This window comes from Lithobates pipiens, unplaced genomic scaffold, assembly GCF_037356315.1.
Source record: "Lithobates pipiens isolate NorthernLeopardFrog02 unplaced genomic scaffold, aLitPip1_a1.2 Scaffold_12, whole genome shotgun sequence".
NCBI lineage: Eukaryota > Metazoa > Chordata > Amphibia > Anura > Ranidae > Lithobates > Lithobates pipiens.
Genome location: NW_027507707.1, coordinates 410739 through 426351, shown reverse-complemented (window position 1 = coordinate 426351; position 15613 = coordinate 410739). Strand labels below are relative to the sequence as shown.

General features: G+C 46.4%; 1 protein-coding gene across 2 annotated transcripts in view; it reads left to right on the top strand.

Moving 5' to 3' along the window:
• Window positions 1-345: 345 nt before the first annotated feature.
• LOC143973813 (prolactin-releasing peptide receptor-like) overlaps window positions 346-15613 on the top strand; it is a 162062-nt gene continuing 146794 nt past the window's right edge. For both annotated transcript variants that reach the window (XR_013272119.1, XM_077474667.1), the window contains exon 1: window positions 346-1295. The gene's annotated coding sequence lies outside the window, so the exon portion shown is untranslated. The remainder of the gene's footprint in view (window positions 1296-15613) is intronic.

The window sequence follows — 15613 nt, the reverse complement described above, 5'->3', positions numbered from 1 at the left end:
TAGGAGGCTCTGGACTTGGGAGACCAGAAAGTGAGGGGAGCCGTGCTGCAGCTGGAGACGGTGCTGGTGTTCAGGACAGATTTCTGATCTTTATACAGAGAATGCATTAAGGTAAAAAAAAGAACCACTTTAGTATCACTTGAAGCTCTGGAAACCCTCATCCGTGCTTCCGCTCAGATATTTTCCCGTAATCTCTCAGTCAGTAAATATCTTCTATCGCATTCTGCGTATAACATTATTCCTGCTGTCACCAAACATTGCAACGAACAGCTTCAGGGTCTCTCTCCGACAGAGGCATTAACTCTTCCCCGTCACTCAGCCCCATCGGGGAGGGATTAGAGGGAGAATAAAACCCAGAGCTCTCCACAGACACAGAAACTTCTCTCCTCCATCTCCTCCCTGCAAACCAGAGCAAGACCACGAGAAGCTTCACTGATTGCAGGAGCTCAACCAGTGCTAGACACCCCACCGACCCCTCCAATACCACTGCACATTGCTCTACACCATCCCTACAACATCCCTACACTATCCCTACACTATCCCTACACCATCCCTAAACTATCCCTACACCATCCCTAAACTATCCCTACACCATCCCTACACTATCCCTACACCATCCCTACACTATCCCTACACCATCCCTACACTATCCCTACACCATCCCTAGACTATCCCTACACTATCCCTACACTATCCCTACAATATCCCTACACCATCCCTACACTATCCCTACACCATCCCTACACTATCCCTACACCATCCCTACACTATCCCTACACCATCCCTAGACTATCCCTACACCATCCATAGACTATCCCTACACTATCCCTACAATATCCCTACACCATCCCTACACCATCCCTACCCCATCCCTACACCATCCCTACCTCCTCCCTACCCAATCCCTACACTATCCCTACCCTATCCATACACCATCCCTAACCCATCCCTACCCCATCTCTACCTCATCCCTACCCAATCCCTACACTATCCCTACACCATCCATACACCATCCCTACCCGATCCCTACACCATCCCTACCCGATCCCTTCACCATCTCTACCTCATCCCTACCCCATCCCTACAACATTCCTACACCATCCCTACACTATCCCTACCCCATCCTTACACTAGCCCTACACCATCCCTACAGCCTGCCCTGGATGTACCTGAGGATTTACAATCAACACAGCTTAACGAGTCACGGGTGGCAGAGGTGCGAAAGGTCTATTGATGGGACACAGAGCACGGATGTCCAATAAATCCCAATTTCTCCTGGAAAATTTGACTTATCTGTAAGTAGACACCCGACTTTCTAATATTACCGTGATTGTTATTATTATTATCATTGTTTTTATACAGTATGCACATAGGGAATGGATACGATGGATATTTTATGTTTATAAGACTTTTATTATAATTTTTATAATTTTTATTATTATTATTATTGTTGTTATTATTTATTATTATTGGGAAAGCATGCACACAGGGAATGGAAATGATGGCTATTTTTTGTATTATTATTAATAATAATATAAAATAATAATAATAATAATAAATAATTATAATATTATTATTATTATTATTATTTATAAAAAAATTATATTATAAGAGGGACAGCATACACACAAGGAATGGATATGATAGATATGTTATAGTTATAAGACTTGTATTATTATTATTATTATTTTTAATTATTGTTATTATCATTATTATTATTATTGTCCCTCCTTTCTCTTCTGTATTGAACTGTAATGTAATTGTCCTGTCCCCCCCCCCCCCCCCCCATACATTGTACAGCACTGCGTAAACTGTTGGCGCTATATAAATCGTGAATAATAATAATATTATTGGGACAGCATGCACACAGAGAATGGAAATAATGGATATTTTATGGTAATAAGACTTGTATTATTATTATTATTAGTGGGACAGCATGCCCACAGAGAATGAATGTGATGGATACGTTATGGTTACATGACTTATATTATATATATATATATATATATATATATATATATATATATATATATATATATATATATATTTTTTTTTGTATTATTATTATATATATATATATATATATATATATATATATATATATATATATATATAAAAAAAAATATATATATATATATATATATATATATATATATATATATATATATATATATATATAATTTTTATTATTATTATCATTAGGACAGCATGCAGACAGGGAATGGATATGATTGATATTTTATGGTTGTAAGACGTGTATTATTATTATTATTATTATTATTAGGACAGCATGCACATATTATTATTATTATTATTATTATTATTATTATTACACACAGAGAATGGAAATGATGGATATTTTATAGTTATAAGACTTGTATTATTATTATTATTTTTATTGCAACAGCATGCACACATTATTATTATTAGTAGTATTAATATTAAAATTTTTGGGGAAAGCATGAATGGAGGGAATAAATATGATGGATACTTTATGGTTATATGACTTAAATTATTATTATTATTATAATTATTATTGCAACAGTATGCACACAGAGAATGAAAATGAAGGATATTTTGTGGTTTTTATAAGACTTGTATTATTATTATTATTAGTATTAGTATTATTATTATTATTATTATTATTATTATTATTATTATTAGGACAGCATGCATACAGGGAATGGATATTTTGTGGTTGTAAGACTTGTGTGAACTCTATTATATAAAATCATTTTATAAAATAAATAATAATAATGACTAAATATATAATAATAATAATAATAATAAAAATATATAGTAAATAAGTCCAGTTTGTTAATATTCATAGTATCTTAGTGTGTAAATGAACACGCACACGTATGTACGATCTCCTCATATCGATGGACTCGCGGTGCCTCCTCGGTGTCGGTGAGGTTTGTACATATCTGGTATATAATTGCTTTTCTGTCATTATTTTAAACCTCCGGCATAAAAGGAAGGACCGGTCTCTTCTACGACGCGTTTCTCTAATTACTGCCATCAGATATTTCCTCTTCTCTCCTCACTCGGAGGTTGGATATCGCAGCTTTGATGTTCAGAATTTGAGTTTCCTCTGTTTTTAGGAGGCTCTTGCAGCCTGTAAATTGCTGGCATAGTGTGGTCAGTCCTTGGTCTGTGTGTATATATTGTATATGCCGTATACAGGTGCGGTCAGTCCCTGGTCTGTGTATATATTGTGTATACTGTATACAGGTGCGGTCAGTGGTCTGTGTGTATATATTGTCTATACCGTATACAGGTGCGGTCAGTCCCTGGTCTGTGTGTATATATTGTGTATACTGTATACAGGTGTGGTCAGTCCCTGGTCTGTGTGTATATATTGTCTATACCGTATACAGGTGCGGTCAGTCCCTGGTCTGTGTGTATATATTGTGTATACTGTATACAGGTGCGGTCAGTCCCTGGTCTGTGTGTATATATTGTCTATACCGTATACAGGTGCGGTCAGTCCCTGGTCTGTGTGTATATATTGTGTATACTGTATACAGGTGTGGTCAGTCCCTGGTCTGTGTGTGTATACTGTATACAGGTGTGGTCAGTCCCTGGTCTGTGTGTATATATTGTGTATACTGTATACAGGTGTGGTCAGTCCCTGGTCTGTGTGTATATATTGTGTATACTGTATACAGGTGTGGTCAGTCCCTGGTCTGTGTGTATATATTGTGTATACTGTATACAGGTGTGGTCAGTCCCTGGTCTGTGTGTATATATTGTGTATACTGTATACAGGTGTGGTCAGTCCCTGGTCTGTGTGTATATATTGTGTATACTGTATACAGGTGCGGTCAGTGGTCTGTGTGTATATATTGTCTATACCGTATACAGGTGCGGTCAGTCCCTGGTCTGTGTATATATTGTGTATACTAATACAGGTGCGGTCAGTCCCAGGACTGTGTATATATTGTGTATACTAATACAGGTGCGGTCAGTCCCAGGACTGTGTATATATTGTGTATACTAATACAGGTGCGGTCAGTCCCTGGTCTGTGTGTATATATTGTCTATACCGTATACAGGTGCGGTCAGTCCCTGGTCTGTGTGTATATATTGTGTATACTGTATACAGGTGCGGTCAGTGGTCTGTGTGTATATATTGTGTATACTGTATACATGTGGTCAGTCCCTGGTCTGGAGGTATATTGTGTATACTGTATACAGGTGCAGTCACTCCCTGGTCTGTGTGTATATATTGTGTATACCATATACAGGTGCGGTCAGTCCCTGGTCTGTGTGTATATATTGTGTATACTGTATACAGGTGCGGTCAGTCCCTGGTCTGTGTGTATATATTGTGTATACTGTATACAGGTGCGGTCACTCCCTGGTCTGTGTGTATATATTGTGTATACTGTATACAGGTGTGGTCAGTCCCTGGTCTGTGTGTATATATTGTGTATACTGTATACAGGTGCGGTCAGTCCCTGGTCTGTGTGTATATATTGTGTATACTGTATACATGTGGTCAGTCCCTGGTCTGGAGGTATATTGTGTATACTGTATACAGGTGTGGTCAGTCCCTGGTCTGTGTGTATATATTGTGTATACTGTATACAATGTATCACAGACTCCGCACTGATCACTGAACATCGGGAACAAACTGTCACTTGTAATGAAGCCGATCCAGTGGAGTGCGAAGCGCGATGTACCCGCCAAGCCGCCATCAGTCATTGTCAAAACTTCGACTGCCAGACGGCAAACTGCCTGCGGGTGTGAGATCCCGATCCACGGATGCGGCTTCGTCTGACGTCCAACTTTATAGAAAGAGAAAAAATATTGGTGATGTTTCAGATTTACAAAGAATGAAATATGTAAACTCAACACTTCATATTCCTGATATGAGGCCGCTCTGCCGTGTACTTGTAGGGAAAGTCTCCTCTTCTCTTTGTATTGCCTCCTCTGTGTGAAATCTCTGCTGTTCCTGCCAGTCCCTCTGCTTTTCCATTAAAAACTGACCACACTGGGCACGAGAGCACATCGTGGTCAGTTCTCTAGCTGTGATGGGAACTCAGTGTACTCTTCTCCAATGATCAGACTTGCCCTGGCACACCCCCCTGCACAGCCATTAACTGGGAAGACCAGTGTACTGCTGTTTCCACTCCCCCTGCTCTCTGAGCTCCTTATGCAGCTGAGAACAGAGGGTATGTGAAAATAGGTATTTATATTGTTTGTTTTTTAATCTATATGCAAATGTATTGCCTTTCATTTATATTTTGCACTGATTGGGTTGTTTTAGATGGTGAGGGGTCACATATATTTTACTCACTGGAGAACAAAATAATTGCTACTACCACTGCAACACCGCTACTGCACAACTACTACACCGCTACTACTACCAGATCTGCTGATCCCCCCATGCAGTAGTAATCCCCAGCTCTGCTGATCCCCCACATAGTAACACCCAGCTCTGCTGATCCCCCACATAGTAACCCTCAGCTCTGCTGATCCCCCACTCAGTAGTAACCCCAGCTCTGCAGATTCCCAGCATTGTAGTAACCCCCACCCAGCTCTGCTGATCCCCCACATAGTAGTAACCCCCAGCTCTGCTTATCCCCCACTCAGTAGTAACCCCCACCCAGCTGATTCCCCGCATTGTAGTAACCCCAAGCTCTGCTGTTCTCCCACATAGTAGTAACCCCCAGCTCCGCTAATCCCCCACATAGTAGTAACCCCCAGCTCTGCTTATCCCCCACGCAGTAGCAACCCCTATCCAGCTCTGCTGATCCCCCACTCAGTAGTAACCCCCAGCTCTGCTGATCCCCCATATAGTAGTAACCCCCATCTCCGCTGATCCTCCACATAGTAGTAACCCCCCCACCCAGATCTGCTGATCCCCCACTCAGTAGTAACCCCCAGCTCTGCTGATCCCCCACTCAGTAGTAACCCCTAGCTCTTCTGATCCCTCACTCAATAGTACCCCAGCTCTGCTGATCCCCCACTTATTAGTAACACCCAGCTCTGCTGATCCCCCACTCAGTAGTAACCCCCAGCTGCTGCTGATCCCCCACTCAGTAGTAACCCCCAGCTCTGCTGATCCACCAGTTTGCTGATCCTCCTCTCTCTCTGGTCCCCACTCACCTCCCGCTATATTTCTTCTCCCATGATGCACATCACCTGTGACTTTTCTAGCTTCTCCTGCTCTGGTCCCCCCCCCCCCCCCATTTTGCTGATCCTCTGCAGCTCAGTCCTCTCTCTCCGGTTCCCGCTCACCTTTCTCTATAGACAGTGGTGTAACTAGAACCTTCAGGGCCCCGATGCAAGAAACCCCGAAGGGCCCCCCTGAACCCCAGCCAGGGCCCTTCCCTCCGAGTCTGGCGGTGGAACTCCAGGGCGTGGTCACAGGTATGACCTTTGTGAGCCCTGTAGTTCCACCACTGGTATCAGTAGTTTTTTTTATTAAATTTTATTTTTATTTTTAGGTGCCCCATTGGGGGACTGTCCCTAGGCATGATGGGGTCCCCGTCCCCAGAAGAGAGGAGGTCCTTTTCTCCAGGGCAGATGAAGTTACTGCCCCCAGATGAGAAGGGGTCCCTGTCCCCAGGGGAGGTGGGGGTCCCTGTCCCCACGTGAGAAGGGTCCCTGTCCCCAGGGGGAGATGGAGGGGGTATGTAATGGTGTGTGGGGGATGGGGTCCTCTCACTCACCATGACCAAGCTGTAGGCCGCGCACTCATCCATGTTGGCCTGGGCTCCATCTAGTGTGCTGGACGGGTGATCAGCATATCTCCCAGAAAGACCTTTCATCATCTGTGTATGACGGGGGAGGAGGAGGGCTGGCAGACAAGCCTGCAGTGTCCTCCGGGGAGCGCTCATAGGGCTGCACTGCATCTGTGTGCTTAAAGTTTTTTTACCCGGGAGAAGTATGCAGTGCAGTGTGGGCCGGACTCGGGGGAGGGCGGGACTCTGGCTGGGGAGAACAGACATCGGACTGAGCGGCAATGCATGGAGCAGAAGAGGGGTACTCCGAGGAGCCGGCCGAGGACACAGGTCATGCGGGGAATGCACAACTAAAGAGCAGCCAGTGTGATAGTCGAGCATGGAGCTCTGCTAGTCACCCTCCAGCCACCCATGTGCATGGTGCACTGGTACCCCTAGCTGCCTATGCTGCTGCCAGCCATAGGTAGAGGAGGCTGCATGGGCCCCCTGCAGCACAGAGCCCCCGACTGCTGCACCCCCTATAGTTACGCCCCTGTCTATAGAGTTCCCATGTTGTACATCACATGTGTCGTCTGCTAGGTGCTCCGCTCTGATGCAGACTCCACTCATCCTGCCACCGCTCTCTGTACACAGATATGATGTCTGCACCAGATACTCCCAGAATATATATATATATATATATATATATATATATATGGACCAGAAGTGACTGCTGATGACGTCCTTCCAGTTCACTTGTTGGTTTCTCGGTGCATCCTGGAATATCTGAATATCTCATACAGGACCAGCAATGCCTCCAAAACAAAGTGAAGCCAACTCTGAATAAGCCCGGGCTCACACCAGTGCAGCTTTGAAGCTATTTCAGTGCGACTTCATGTGTAGCTTGCTGATATCTGTGCAACTACATTTAACAGATGTCAATGCAAGTCACACTTGAGTCACAGCAATTTAAAGGGTTCCAAGTCGCACTGGTGTGAACCAGGGCTAAAAGCCCCTCAAAAGCTGCAGGTGCTGAAAGTGAGCATTGTCATAGACTTCTATGGAGGCTTTGGAGGCACTTTGAAGTACACAGAAAGAGACATGGGGGAGAATTTTTTAAGCAAAGCAAATACAACGCAATTGATTGATGCATTGATGGGCACTAATCAGGCTGCAGTGATAAGGCTACATTGATGGGCACTAATGAGGCTGCACTGATGGGCACTGATAGGCTGCTATGATTGGCACTGATCAGGCTGCATTGATTGGCACTGATCAGGCTGCACTGATGAGGCTGCACTAATGAGGCTGTATTGATGGGCACTGATCAGGCTGCATTGATGGGTACTGATCAGGCTGCACTGATGAGGCTGTTTTCATGGGCACTAATGAGGCTGCACTGATGGGCACTGATAGGCTGGATTGATGGGCACTGATGAGACGGCACCAATAAGCTGCACTGATGAGGCTGTTTTCATGGGCACTAATGAGGCTGCACTGATGGGCACTGATAGGCTGGATTGATGGCCACTGATGAGGCGGCACCGATGGGCACTAATAAGCTGCACTGATGAGGCTGCTTTGATGGGCACTGGTGAGGCTGAATTGATGGGCACTGATAAGCTGCACTGATGATGCTGCACTTATTGGGACTGATCAGGCTGTATTGACAGGCACTGATTAGGCTGCATTGATGGGCACTGATCAGGCTGCCCTGACAAGGCTGTATTGACAGGCACTGATCAGACTGCATTGATGGGCGCTGATCAGGCTGCACTGATGAGGCTGTTTTGATGGGCATTATTGAGGCTGCACTGATGGCTGCATTGATGTGCACTGATGAGGCGGCACCAATGGGCACTGATTAGCTCCACTGATGGGCACTGATAAGCTGCATTCATGGGCACTGATCAGGCTGCTATGATGAGGCTGCATTGATGGACACTGATAAGCTGAATTGATGGGCACTGATCAGGCTGTATTGATGGGCACTGGTGAGGCTGCATTGATTGCTGAGTGTATTGTCCCGGAGAGTCGAAACCTGTGAATAGGGATGAGCTTCGTGTTCGAGTCGAACATCGGCTGTTCGCCCGTTCGGCGAATTCCGAACATTATGGGCCACAATGCACTGCGATGGTGCAGTGCATTGCTGGCTCATGATTGGCCAAGCATGCACTGTGACCCCGCATGCTTGGCCAATCACAGCGCCGGCAGTGAGGAGAGCCATGATTGGCCACAGGCTGGATGCCTGTGGCCAATCATAGCTCAGGCTGTGTAGTACACGCCCCACACTATATAAGGCCGCCAGCGCAGCGGCCTTGTGTAGTGTGTTGGCGTCTCAAGCAGTTAGTGGGTGTTCTGTGTACCTTCAACACAGTATACACCGATCGTTATCGGCCGATTTTTCGATCTTGCTCTTCTGGTCTTCTCTAGTAGTTGTTGTCTGCGTGCCCTGACCGCAGTATACACCGCTATATTCACCTCACCTATATATCTAGCGATATATCTATCTTTTATAATAGAGCTTGCAGTCAGTGTTAGGAGCTTGTGCGTGCTGTCTGCGTGCTCTGTACCCAGTACACACCGCTATATCCACCTACATAGCTCTGCTCTATTTGAGCCATCTGCAGGAGTTATTGGAAGTTGTGTGTGCCTCCAGCACAGCACAGTATACATCTGTATTTACCCCTTTATCTCTGGTGTTCTATAATAAAGGCATCTGCAGGAGTTAGTGGGTGTTGTGTGCCTCCAGCACAATATACACCTGTATCTACCCTTTATTGCTGTTCTCTAATAGAGCCATCTGCAGGGCTTAGTGGGTGTTGTGTGCCTCCAGTACAGTATACCCCTTTATCTACTCTTTATTGCTGGTGTTCTATAATAAAGGCATCTGCAGGAGTTAGTGGGTGTTGTGTGCCTCCAGCACAATATACACTACCCAACTGCTGTTTTACCCAACTCCCTTCAGGCCATTACCATGTCTGGAAGGCCAGCAAGCAGAGGCAGACAGGCGCGAGCCGATAAAAGAGGGCAAGCAGTAACCTTCGTATTGTGTAATCTTATGCACTTCTGTTAAATAAAAATTATTGAAAGTAAAAGAGGGCAAGCAGGCTCTGTGTCTAGAGACAACAGTGCTGGTCGTGGACGTGGTGCATCGTCATCAGCACGTGGCCATGGGACACGCTTGTCTTTCTTTTCGGCAGCTGGACATGTTGAGCCGCAATATGCCAACGACTTGGTAGAGTGGATGACCAAGCCCTCTTCATCCTCCTCATCCTCTCTCACCCAGTCTCAGGGTACTAGCAAAGCAGCTGCCAACGCATCGTCTTCCCTCGTCTCAATGTCATCATCAGTGACTCCTTCCCTAGACCCACCACGTCCTCCTGAGGAGTCTCCTGAACTCTTTGAACACAGTGTTGGGTACATGCTCCAGGAGGATGCCCAGTGTTTTGTAGCCTCTGATGATGACACTCAGCTAGAGGAAGGCAGTAGCGTGAATGCAGAGAGAGGGGATGCTCAAGAAGGACAGCAATCTGGCAGTCATGTTCCACAAGCTGCAGCATACTGCCAGGTTTGCTACAGCGATGAAGAGGGAGGGGATGATGAGGGCACTGACTCCATGTGGGTGCCTGGTAGGAGAGAGGAGGAGGAGGCACATGTCCAACGAGGCAGGATGCCCTCCGGGGGCCAGCTTAGGGGCAGCACACTGACTGAATCACACCGCAGAGCTCCGCCTGTGCAGGGCGCTGCCTCTGCACGTTATGTTAAAAGTTCTTTGGTGTGGGCCTTTTTTGAGACGAGTGCATCAGATCGCACCGCTGCTATTTGCAACATATGTCTCAAGCGTATCTCGCGTGGCCAAAACATCAGCCGCTTGGGCACCACATGCTTGACCAGACATATGTTGACCTGCCATGCAGCTCGTTGGCAAGCGTACCTCAAAGACCCACACCAAAGAACAAAGCGGACCTCTCCTTGCTCCTCATCAGCTGGCATCTCCAACCCCACTAGATCTTCAGTCCTCTCTGAAACCTGCTCTGAGAGGAATGAAGGTGTAGAATTAGGTGTGTCACAGCCAAGTGTTTCCGGGCACTCTGCTAGCAGTACACCCACGTCCGATTATAGCAGGAAATGTCCCTGCCCCAGCTGCTGGACCGGCGAAAGAAGTTCACTCCCAGCCATCCACATGCCCAGCGGTTGAATGCTAGCTTGGCTAAATTGCTAGCACTTCAACTGCTGCCTTTTCAGTTGGTAGACTCTGCCCCCTTCCGTGAGTTTGTACAATGTGCGGTTCCTCAGTGGCAGGTCCCCAAACGCCACTTTTTCTCACGGAAGGCAATTCCGGCTCTCTACCGGACAAGGGCGGTCAGCGGTAAGGTGCATATTACCGCTGACTCATGGTCCAGCAGGCATGGACAGGGATGTTACCTGTCTTTCACGGCCCATTGGGTCACTCTTCTGGCAGCTGGGAAGGATGCAGGACAAGGTGCAGTAGTGTTGGAGGTTGTTCCACCACCACGCCTCCAAAATGCTACTATTGGTTGTGACACACCTCTCTCCTCCACCCCCTCCTTTTCTTCTTCCTCCATGGCCTCTTCCAGTGTTCTGTCCTCAGAACCAGCGGTGCTCCGTAGGCGTTCCAGGGGCTACGCAAGTACGCAGGCAAAACAATGCCATGCCGTGCTTGCGCTGGTTTGTTTGGGGGACAGGAGCCACACTGGGACGGATGTTTTGTCAGCTCTGCAGGGGCAGGCCGAGAGGTGGTTGACGCCACGCCAGCTTAAGCCAGAAATGGTGGTTTGCGACAATGGCACCAACCTTCTCTCCGCCCTCCGACAGGGACAACTGACCCATGTGCCCTGTGTAGCTCACGTCCTTAACCTGGTGGTGCAGCGGTTCTTGGGCAGGTACCCGGGCTTACAAGATGTCCTGAAGCAGGCCAGGAAAGTCTGTGCACACGCAGCAGAGGGCCATCAATGAGTACCTGTGCGACTACGGCACCAGGACAGGGTCAGGGGAGCTTGGTTTTTTTCTCACCACGCAGTGGGGCATGATCAGGGATGCATGCACTGTCCTGTCACCGTTTGAGGAGGCCACAAGGATGGTGAGCAGTGACAGTGCATGCATCAGTGACACTCCACCTCTTGTCCACCTCTTGGAGCATACGCTGCGTGGAATAATGGACAGGGCACTTGAGGCAGAACAGAGGCAGGAAGAGGAGGACTTCTTTGCCTCTCAAGGCCCCCTTTATCCAGACAGTGTTCCTGCTGTGCCACCCATCACACAGGAAGAGGAAGAGGAGGAGGAGGATGATTGTGTCAGCATGGAGGTGGAGGCTGTCACTCAGCATCAGCAGCAGCAGCAGTCTTGTAGGGATGATTTACAGTCCCAAGAAACCTGTGGACTTGTACGTGGCTGTGAGTAGGTAGCTGCGGATCATGTTGTCCTTAGTGACCCAGAGGACTCCGGACCGAATGCCTCAGCTAACCTACGCTGCATGGCCACCCTGATCCTGCAAAGCCTGCAGAAGGATCCTCGTATTCTTCGGATCAAGGAGAGGGACCATTACTGGCTGGCCACTCTCCTTGATCCACGGTACAAGGGTAAGGTTGCCGACCTTATCTTGCAGAGGGAGCAGAGGATGAGACATCTCCGGGAGGCCTTGCAGAAAGGTCTGTGCAACGTGTTCCCAGAGACTAGGAGGTTACAAACTCCTGGTCCTGGACAACGTAATGCTGAGGCATCGGTCAGAAGGAGCGGTGGAGAAGGTGGCTGTCTGACTGATGCTTTCAGACAATTTTTTAGTCAACAGCCCCAAGGTATGATCGGTTCCAGCAACCATCGCCAGCGTCTGATTTACATGGTGCAGGAATACCTAGGGGCAAGGTCAGACTTGGACACCTTTCCCACCGAAAATCCTCTGGCTTACTGGGTCTTGAGGAGGGATCACTGGCCAGAGCTTGCACAGTATGCAATTGAGCTACTGGCCTGTCCTGCATCCAGCGTTATTTCGGAACGCACCTTCATTGCTGCTGGTGGCTTTGTTACCGATCACAGGGTGCGCCTGTCCACCGAATCAGTTCATCGACTGACCTTCATCAAGATGAATCAGTCTTGGATCACCCACAGCTACCAAGCACCTGAAGCCGATGTAACAGAATAATTTTTTTTTGAAATATCACATCCCTTCAAGACTGCCTATGCTGATGCTGAGTGACTGTCCTGTTATGTTGATTGTCTATCCTCTTCCTCCTCCGCTGATATGTTGGAAGAACATTTCTGGTTCTGGGTGATGCCATCAGCCCAATTTTTCTGCCCCTGTTTAACAGGGGCGTTTAATTACAATTTTTGATGCAATGCTTTGCAGCAGGGCTAATTCCTGCAATAAAACTAGAGTATATGGGAGAGGTTGCAGTGTTGTGGCACCAGCACCAGTGCCTAAGGCCCAATTTTTCTGCCCCTGTTTAACAGGGGCGTTTAATTACAATTTTTGATGCAATGCTTTGCAGCAGGGCTAATTTCTGCAATAAAACTAGAGTATATGGGAGAGGTTGCAGTGTCGTGGCATCAGCACCAGCGCCTAAGGCCCAATTTTTTTGCCCCTGTTTAACAGGGGCGTTTAATTAAAATTTTTGATGCAATGCTTTGCAGCAGGGCTAATTTCTGCAATAAAACTAGAGTATATGGGAGAGGTTGCAGTGTCGTGGCACCAGCACCAGTGCCTAAGGCCCAATTTTTCTGCCCCTGTTTAACAGGGGCATTTAATTACAATTTTTGATATAATATTTCACAGGAGGGCCCCTTCCTGTGCCCACCCAGAGTAACTGTGAGGACTTATAGTGTTGTGGCACCAGCACCACAACCACCAAAGGTCAATTTTTCTACCACTGTTCAACAATGGCATGTAATTACAATTCTTGATATAATCGTTCACAGCAGGGCTCTCCAGCGCCCACCAAGAGTCACTTTGAGGGCTTACAATGTTGTGACAAAACCAACACCTTGTTCCGCCATTTCTGCAGAGCATATAGGGCAGGCCCCTACTTTCAAATATCCAACTTACAAACGTCTCCTACTTGCAAACGGAAGGAGACAACAGGAAGTGAGATGAAAAAAGATGGACGACAAAACAAATTATACAGGGGTGATAACCCTTCCCTATGTTTTCTAAAAAGCTTAAAAATAGTTTTTTTGACTGGAGCTACACTTTAACCACTTTCAGACCGGACCAATTTGCTGGTCAAAGACCAGACCACTTTTTGCGATTCGGCACTGCGTCGCTTTAACTGACAATTGTGCGGTCGTGCGACGTGGCTCCCAAACAAAATTGACGTCCTTTTTTTCCCACAAATAGAGCTTTCTTTTGGTGGTATTTGATCACCCCTGCGGTTTTTATTTTTTGCGCTATAAACAAAAATAGAGCGACAATTTTGAAAAAAACGCATTATTTTTTACTTTTTGTTATAATAAATATCCCCCAAAAATATATAAAAAAACATTTTTTTCCCTCAATTTAGGCCGATACGTATTCTTCTACATATTTTTGGTAAAAAAAATCGCAATAAGCGATTATTGATTGGTTTGCGCAAAAGTTATAGCGTTTACAAAATAGGGATAGTTTTATAGCATTTTTATTAATAATTTTTTATTATTAATTTTTTTACTAGTAATGGCGGCGATCTGCGATTTTTATTGTGACTGCGACATTGTCGGGGACCCATCGGACATTTTTGAAACATTTTTGGGACCATTGTCATTTATACAGTAATCACTGCTATATAAATGCAGTGATTCCTGTGTAAATGACACTGGCAGTGAAAGGGTTAACCAGTGGGTGGCAGTGTAGGGGTTAAGTGTTCCTAGGGGTGTGTTACTAACTGTGGGGGGGTTGGGCTTTCATTTAGTGTACACTGATCTCTGCTCCAATCACATGGAGCAGAGATCAGCGTCACTAGTTGCTAGGCAGAATGGAAAAATGTTGTTTATACAGCTCCTCCATTCGGCCGCTCCGTGAGACGATCGCGGGGATGCCCACGGCGATCGAGTCCGCGGGTCCCGCGACCGGACTCACGGGGGTCCCGACCAGTGCGGGAGCGCGCCGCCGGCGGCGCGCTCCCAATGGCAGGGCGGCATTGAATATTGGACGTACATGTACGCCAATATGCCTGCCCGTGCCATTCTGTCAACGTACATCGTCGTGCGCTGGTCGGGAAGTGGTTAAAAATGTACCAGTTGAAAATTACTAACAGATTCAACTTAACACAACAAACCTACACAGTCCCTGTCTTGTTTGCACCGCCTGTATACTGCTGTTCTGAGTATATAGGGCCTGGGGGTCACATCTATTTCCCTTTTTTAATATGGGTACGGGGTTCCCCTTAATATGCGTACAAGACCCAAAGGGGCTGGTAATGGGCAGGGAGGGCTACCCATGCCATGTTTCTCAATGATTTTCATCCATATTGCAGGAACCAGATATAACATTAAAACCGCAAGCAGTTTTAAATGACGTTATTTCCGTTAAATGTCATTTTGTGCAGGGACTGTTCTAAACACGGGAAACACGTGGCACTTCACAGGCATACTACAGACACCCCCCAGGCACCATATTTAAAGGAATATTTCACTTTTTTTTTTCACTTTAATCATCATTAAAATCAGTGCTCCCGCCAAAACGGTCATTTTTAAAAACATTTTAGGCATTGACCCATGTCCTCTGGGGCAGGACCCGGGTCCCCAAACCCTTTTTAGGACAGTATCTTGCATATTAGCCGTTAAAATTAGCACTTTTAATTTCGAACGTTCAAGTCCCATAGACTTCAATGGGGTTCTAAAGTTTGTACGAATTTGGGGTCTATTCGAAAGTTCTGGTGCGAACCGAACCGGGGGGTGTTCAGCTCATCCCTACCTGTGAAAAGTATTCCCAATGGACCCTGACG